This window comes from Oryctolagus cuniculus, chromosome 4 (assembly GCF_051225735.1).
Source record: "Oryctolagus cuniculus isolate XC-2025 breed Fujian yellow rabbit chromosome 4, ASM5122573v1, whole genome shotgun sequence".
NCBI lineage: Eukaryota > Metazoa > Chordata > Mammalia > Lagomorpha > Leporidae > Oryctolagus > Oryctolagus cuniculus.
In genome coordinates, this window is record NC_142870.1 from 6,001,333 (window position 1) to 6,008,640 (window position 7,308).

The window sequence follows — 7,308 nt, forward strand, 5'->3', positions numbered from 1 at the left end:
GTTCTTTCTGGTCCCAGCTGAGTGGCGGCAGATCTGCCTTCCGCCCGGTTTCCTTTGCCATCAGCCAGTGAGCACCTTAGCCACTCGCAGGTTTTCACCTGGCACGGTGACCCAAGCTTTTCTTTGAAAAGCAAAGCATCTGCTGGTTCACTTCCCAAGTGGCCTCAGCGGCCAGGGTTGGGCCAGCCCCAGGCCAGGAGCCAGGAACTCCGAGGCCGTCTCCCACACAGGTAGCAGGGACCTCACCCCCCGGGCCGTCACCTGCTGCCTTCCCAGGTGCATTGGCAGGGAGGTGGGCTTGAACGGGCACTGCTGTAGGAGACGCCGCATCCTGAGTGGCAGCTCGCCCCGCTGCTCTGCAGTCCTGGCCTGACTCAGAGCTGCCTGAGGGGTCTGGGCGTTGCCGCCTGGCTTGGCTTGGCTTGCTAGTTTCCCGTGACAGGGCACTGTGGCGTGAAGAGAGGCCCTCAGGAATCTGTTCCAGGCACACGTCCCTGGCTGCACTGTGGAGCAGCCCAGTGTCTCCCTGGCAGTCTGGTGGCAGTCTGGTCGAATGGTTCAGCGCAGTGCGGGTGTGTCCTGGTGGGAACACTCCTTCCCCTCTAACAGGCCTCTAGGCCAGCAGAGCGGGAAGCTGTGGGGCGGGAAGCAAACATTGGCCAGTGGTCACCAGGGTAAACGGGAAGGGGAGTCTCCCTTCCCCAGGGGCACCTCCTGTGCCTGTCTGCCCCGACTCCCAGCGCCACGGGGCCTGCTGGGTCACGTGGCCCCGCAGCACACAGCCTGCACACAGCCTGGGCCTGCCGCAGAGCCTGCTGATCCGGGCTCAGCTCACTCGGTAGGTGGGCCGGCGCGCCCACCCAGCCTGCAGGTGACTTGGCTTTCATGGAGAAGGGACTGGGTCAGAAGTGCAAGTTAGCAACAGAGGAGAAAGTCCCCTCGCAGGAAGATGAGTCTGTAGCGAAAACAGCGTATCAGGGGCTGGCGCTGGGGCGCAGCGGGTTAACGCCCTGTCCTGAAGCGCCAGCATCCCGTATGGGCGCCGGTTCGAGAGCCGGCTGCTCCTCTTCTGTTCCAGCTCTCTGCTGTGGCCTGAGACAGCAGTGGAAGATGCCCAAGTCCTTGGGCCCCTGCACCCACGTGGGAGACCTGGAAGAAGCTCCTGGCTTTGGCTGTTGAAACCAGTTGGGGAGTAAACCATCAGATGGAAGACCTCTCTCTCTCTCTGCCTCTCCTTCTCTCTCTGTGTAACTCTGACTTTAAAATAAATAAATAAATCTTGGGGAAAAAAAAAAAGGAAACAGCATATCAGATGTTGAACAGTGACTGAAAAAGCTAGAAGTATTGGGATTCTAAGGCAGAAGAAATCTGTATAAGTCTCCAGGCAGACAACGATGACCTGTCTTGTCCATTAGCTATGCCTGCCCACTACACTGAAGCATGGAGGGTTTAGAATGGCCTCTGTGTGTTGGTTGGATGAATGCTACTGCTGGTCAGGCCGTGCACAGCTGGCCGTGACTCATGCTTCAGTGTCCGTGCGGCTGAGTGGGCCTGGCTGCTCTACGATGGCCGTGCAGGGCAGTGGGGCCATCGTCCAGGTGTCACCGTTGTTCCTAGCAGGTGACCTGCCCGGCATTAATCATGGTGATTGCAGAGGAACAGGGAACAGAAACAGGCGACTGCTTTTTCAAGCCTCTGCATCAAGTTTGCCCTGGTCCAGTGGCCATGGCGAGCCACATGGCTATGTCCAGAGGCATTGTGGGTGTGAGGGCCTTGATACATGGGGGCTGTTACTGCAGTCAATCTGCCAGTTTGCTCGCGGAATACAGTCACCCCCGCCACTCCCACGTGCACAATACGCTCGCTCCAGACCTGGGCTAGCTGGTGTCGTGCGGCCGTGAAGCCAGATTTGAAGTCCAGTGCCATCTCACTTAGATGAGGCCCAGATGTGGCTTCTCTTGATACAGAAACCTGCAAACTAAAGGGACAAGCTGTGCTCTCCATACCTACTAAGCACTGGTGAGATGGTGAGGTGGGGACAGACAGGGCGCTGGAGTAGTCCGTTTCCTGTGACTAACGAGATACTTGAGGTAGGTGACTTAGAGACAGGAGTTCTGTTCTCACGCCTCTAGAGGCTGAAAGTCCAAACAGGGTGGAGCTGACTCAACTGATACACTGGGTAGAACAGAGAGCGGCAACTGTGGAAAAGTAATTAAAATACAAGAGGAGAAGGAAAATGCCTCGGTCGCTTTCTGATGCTGCAGCAGAAACCCACAGCCTGGGGAGTTTTATAAAGAAATGCATTCCTCACAGGTGCGTAGCAGAGAAACCCAAGATCAAGGCACGGTCTGGCCAGAGCCTTGCTGCTCGGAACACGGGGGGACATGGGGACACTGAGCAGGTGTGCGAGCCGGGCTCTCTGCTCCTCCTCTTAGCTACTAAGATGGAGCCGGTGAGCTGTCGCGGTGGTGTAGTGGGTAAAGTCGCCGCCTGCGATGACAGCATCCCACATGGGTACCGGTTCGAGGCTAGGCTACTCGTATTTCCTGTCTAGCTCCATACTAATGGCCTTAGGAAAGCAGTAGAACATGGCCCAAGGGCCTGGACCCCTCCCTGCCACTCATGTGGGAGTCCTGGATGAAGCTCCTGGCTCCTGGCTTTGGCCTGGCCCAACCCTGGCTATTGTGGCCATCTAGGGAGTGAAAATCTCTGATTTTAAATAAATAAAATAATTAAAAATGAAGAAGATCACTAACACCATCCTAGGGCTCCTCCCTCATGCTTTTATCCAAGTCACCCCCCCCTAAAGGCCCCCTCTAAAATCCATTGTGCTAATCGGGTTAATTTCCAACACCCGAGCTTTGGGGGGACATACTCAAACCACAGCAGAAGGCTGCGTGGAATTCCTGGGGCCTTGGCTCTGTCTCTGGTGTTAAGGTTTATTTCCGGGGCCGGCGCCATGGCTCACTTGGTTAATCCACCTGCGGCGCTGGCATCCCATATGGGCCCCAGTTTTTGTCCCGGTTACTCCTCTTCCAGTTCAGCTCTCTGCTGTGGCCCGGGAGTGCAGTGGAGGATGGCCCAAGTGCTTGGGGCCTGCAGCCGCATGGGAAACCAGGAGGAAGTACCTGACTCCTGGCTTCGGATCGGCGCAGCGCTGGCTGTAGCAGCCATTTGGGGAGTGAACCAACAGAAGGAAGACCTTTCTCTCTGTCTCTCTCTCTCTCTGTGTATAACTCTACCTGTCAAATTAAAAAAAAAAAAGGTTTTTTTTTCCTCTGGGTGTGGGGAGAGCATCTTTCACACAGGAGTTTTTGCTCCTGCCTTTAGGAAAGAAAATGGAGAGTGGGTGGGTGGAGGAGAGGTCAGCGATTCTCTCTCTTGCTGCCCTTGTCCACCCGCAACACCCCCACCTCCCGGTGTCCTCAGCTCAGTAATCCTGATGCAAGGTGATGTGCTCTGGGCGGCGTCTTCCATCGTCCCTCAACAACATCATTGTATAAATGAGGACCCCAGAGCTCATGGACGTGCAGGGTACCAGCATCAGACTGCGGTATAGAAGTGGGTTCAGACTCAGTGCAGTGTGGCCGACTTTGCTTTCCTGCGAGCTGGTAGGCTGGCTGGCTGGTTTGACCTTGCCGCAGGCCAGCGTGACCCGGAGCGGGCAAAGGTAGGCACAGAAGGCCACTTCTGCTGGGGCCCTGGTGTCCTAAGCATTGCCCTGGTTCTGGGGCCCTCACAGCTGCAATCATCCAGGGAGAACGGAAACCCTGCGGCCCCTGGAGGCTGGATGCAGCCTTGCACGGGGGAAGTGGCCCCCAAGAGTCTTTGGCAGGTCTGCACATCTGAGGGCCAGGCTGGGACCAGAGCAGCCTGAGCCGGCCCAGCCAGGCTATCCTGGAACTAGGGCCTCCCCGGCGCAGCTGTGCATCGTGGTCGTGGGTCTGTGAGTTTCTGGTGGCAGCCGTGTGCCTAGGTCTCTGGATTCTCATCCCCTCGTCTGAATTCAAGTCCTTGTTCCCAGCCTGGTGCCTGCTCCGCCAGTTTCTTTTTCAGATATTGATTGATTTGAAACGCAGAGTAACAGAGAGGAAGGAGAGGGAGATCCTCACTCCCCAAATGACCACAACAGCCAGAGTAGGGCCAGGCCAAAGCCAGAAGCCTGCAGTTGCATCTGGGTCTCCCACATGGGTGCAGGGGCCCAAGCACTCGCGTCATATCCTGCTGCTCTCCCAGGTGCATTTGCAGGGGGCTGGATGGGAAGCAGAGCAGTGGAGACTTGAACTCGTGCTCTGATACGGGACGCTGGCATTAGAGGTGGAGGCTTAAGCCGCTGCGCAAGGCAGGCCCCTGCTGGACAGCTGGTTCCGGAGTGCGGACTGGAGTCGGGCACTGGTCACGCTGCATAGGAAACTCGGGGTCTTAGTGGCTCAGAAGATGTCAGGTGGAGACATCGTAAGCGCTGTTTGCTTAGGAGGGAGATAGGGCGTAAGCCGGAAGTCAGAGAGCAAGCAGCAGTGTGTGCTTTGGCTGCCAGAAAGGGGCCCGGGCAGGAGTCGCTGCAGAGCCAGGGCCGCGGCAAGCACCTGTGCCAGGCCGTCCGTCCAGCCGGGACAATCCCCTGCCCCAGGCAGGCTGGCCAGGCTGGCTCCTGGGCTCACCGCGTCCAGCAGGGTTGGGTTTCTGTCTGGTCCCATCGGGCCTGGGCTGAGGCCCCAGAAGGAGCAGACTCCTCGGCCCGCCCTGTCTGCTGGGTGCAAGCCCCGGGGCAGGGCCAGCGCTGGCCCACGACAGCGCGCCCGAGCCAGGCCGGCTGCAGCCCACAACCAGGGTCTCTCTCGGTTCTGCTGCTGCTGTCCTGTAAGCTCCCCCACTTTGCAAATGCCCTGAACAGGGTGTCTCCCTTGGGTCCATGTGGGGCTTTGATGTTTGTAGCAAACAACTGGCTTCCTAGGTTGCCATGTGGCTGCCAGACCGCTGGGCCCAGCTGGCGGTTACCCAGGGATCCCAGTGCACATTCTCCGGCGGCCAGAGCCCTGGATTTAAACCACGGGTTGATGACTTGGCTGTCCGTTCAACCTCCTCATATTATACGGTGAGATCGCTACATGTTTATGTCTGTACATTCTGAAAGCCATATTACATGTGATTGATACCAGCATAGCTCAAAGCAGATTTATTTCAAAGGAAATATGGAAATTTATTTCCAAATGCTTGTAGCTGCTGTATCAAGTATCCTGAGAAAGGATGAAATGATTATTGCAAGTTCACAGAAATATCTGGACTTTTAGGGGCTGAAATCTTTTTAACTTGAAAAATAGTATGTGTTGTTTATAACCCAAAAAGCAACTCTACTTAAAAAAAAATTATTTATGGGGCTGGTGCTGTGGTGTAGTAGGTTAAGCCTCTGTCTACAGTATGCATCCATGTGGGCACTGGTTCACGTCCTCCAAATTCAAGTACTCCACTTCCAGTTGAGCTCCCTGCTAATGTGCCTGGGAAAGCAGCCGAGGGTGGCCCAAGTCCTTGGGCCCCTGCACCCATGTGTGAGACCTGGAAGAAGCTCCTGGCTTTGACGTGACCCAACCCTGACCATTGCGGGCATTTGGGGAGTGACCCAGCAGATGGAAGACCTCTCTGTCTCTCCCCTTTTCTCTCTGTTTCTGCCTTTCAAATAAGTATTTTTAAAATTTAATTATTTATTTGTTTGTTTGAGCAGCAGCAGCAGAGAGAGAGTAAGAGACTTAACTCTAATCTCTGGCCCAAACACCTGCAATGGCCAGGCCTGGACCAGGCTTAACCTGGGAGCTGGGGGCTCAATGTGGGTCTCCCGTGTGGGTATCAGGGACCCAACCTGTTGAGCCATCATCTGCTGCCCCCCAGGAAGCTGTAGCCAGGAGCCAGAGCCAGGAATTGAACCCAGGCACTCTGACATGGGGCATGGGATGGGCATCTTTTTTTTTTTTTTTTTTAAGATTGGTTGATTTGAAAGGCAGAGTTACAGAGAGGCAGAGGGAGAGAGAGGGAGAGAGAGGTCCTCCATCCAATGTTTCACTCTCCAATGGCCACAACAGCTGGAGTTGGGCCAATCTGAAGCCAGGAGTCAAGAGCTTCATCCAGGTCTCCCATATGAGTGGCAGGGGCCCAAGCACTTGGGCTATCCTCCACTGCTTTCCCAGGCCATTAGCAGGGAGCTGGATGGGCAGTGGAGCAACTGGGACTGGAACCGGTGCCACAGCATGAGTCCCGGGGCATGGGCATCTTAACTGTTGGGCTCACCCCATTTCTGCTTTTTGATTCATGTCCTATTCAGATTGTATATAAATATTTATTTTATTTATTTTAAAGGCAGAGTTACACAGAGAGGACACACACACACACACACACACACACACAGAGACTCGAACTGGTGCCCACGTGGAATGCAGTGCTTCACCCGCTATGCCACAGCACCAGCCCCTCACCCTCTCTTACGAAGCCACCTGCATTCAGTCCCAGGGACTTCTCCCTGATGACGTCACATCGCCTCCCCCAGCCCCACCTCCACGCCACAGCTGGATTAGGTTTCCACTCTGGGGCTGGGGTTGTGGCACAGCGGGTTAGGCAGAGGCTCGCGACACTTGCATCCTGGGTGAGCACTGGTTCAAGTCCTGGCTGCTCCACTTCCAATCCAGCTCCCTGCTAATGTGCCTGGGATAGCAGCAGAAGATGGCCCAGGTGCTTGGGGCTCTGCACCCATGTGGGAGACCTGGATGGAGCTCCTGACTCCTGGCTTCTGCCTGGCCCAGCCCGGGCTGTCGCAGCCATCTGGGGAGTGAAGCAGTAGATGGAAGGTATCCCTCTCTCTCTTTCTCTCTAACTCTAGCTTTCAAACAAAGAAAAATAGGGGCCGGCACTGTGGCGCAGTGGGTTAATCTGCCATCTGCAGTACTGGCATCCCCTGTGGGCACCGGTTCAAGTCCCAGCTGCTCCACTTCTAATCCAGCTCCCTGCTGAAGTGCCCAGGAAAGCAGTGGAAGATGGCCAAAGTGCTTGGTCCCCTGGACCCACGTGAGAGACCTGGAGGAAGCTCCTGGTTCCTGGCTCCGGATCAGCCCAGCTCCGGCTGTTGCGGTCATTTGGGGAGTGAACCAGTGGATGGAAGATACTTATTTCTCTTTGTCTCCTTCTCTGTAACTGTGCCTTTCAAATAAATACAATAAAATCTCAAAAAATTTTTTTTATAGTTTCTACCCTTTCAGTACCACACATGGGGTTAAATAGCTGAGGGGTGGGTGTGTAAGCCTAGCACTGAAGACGTGGGATGAG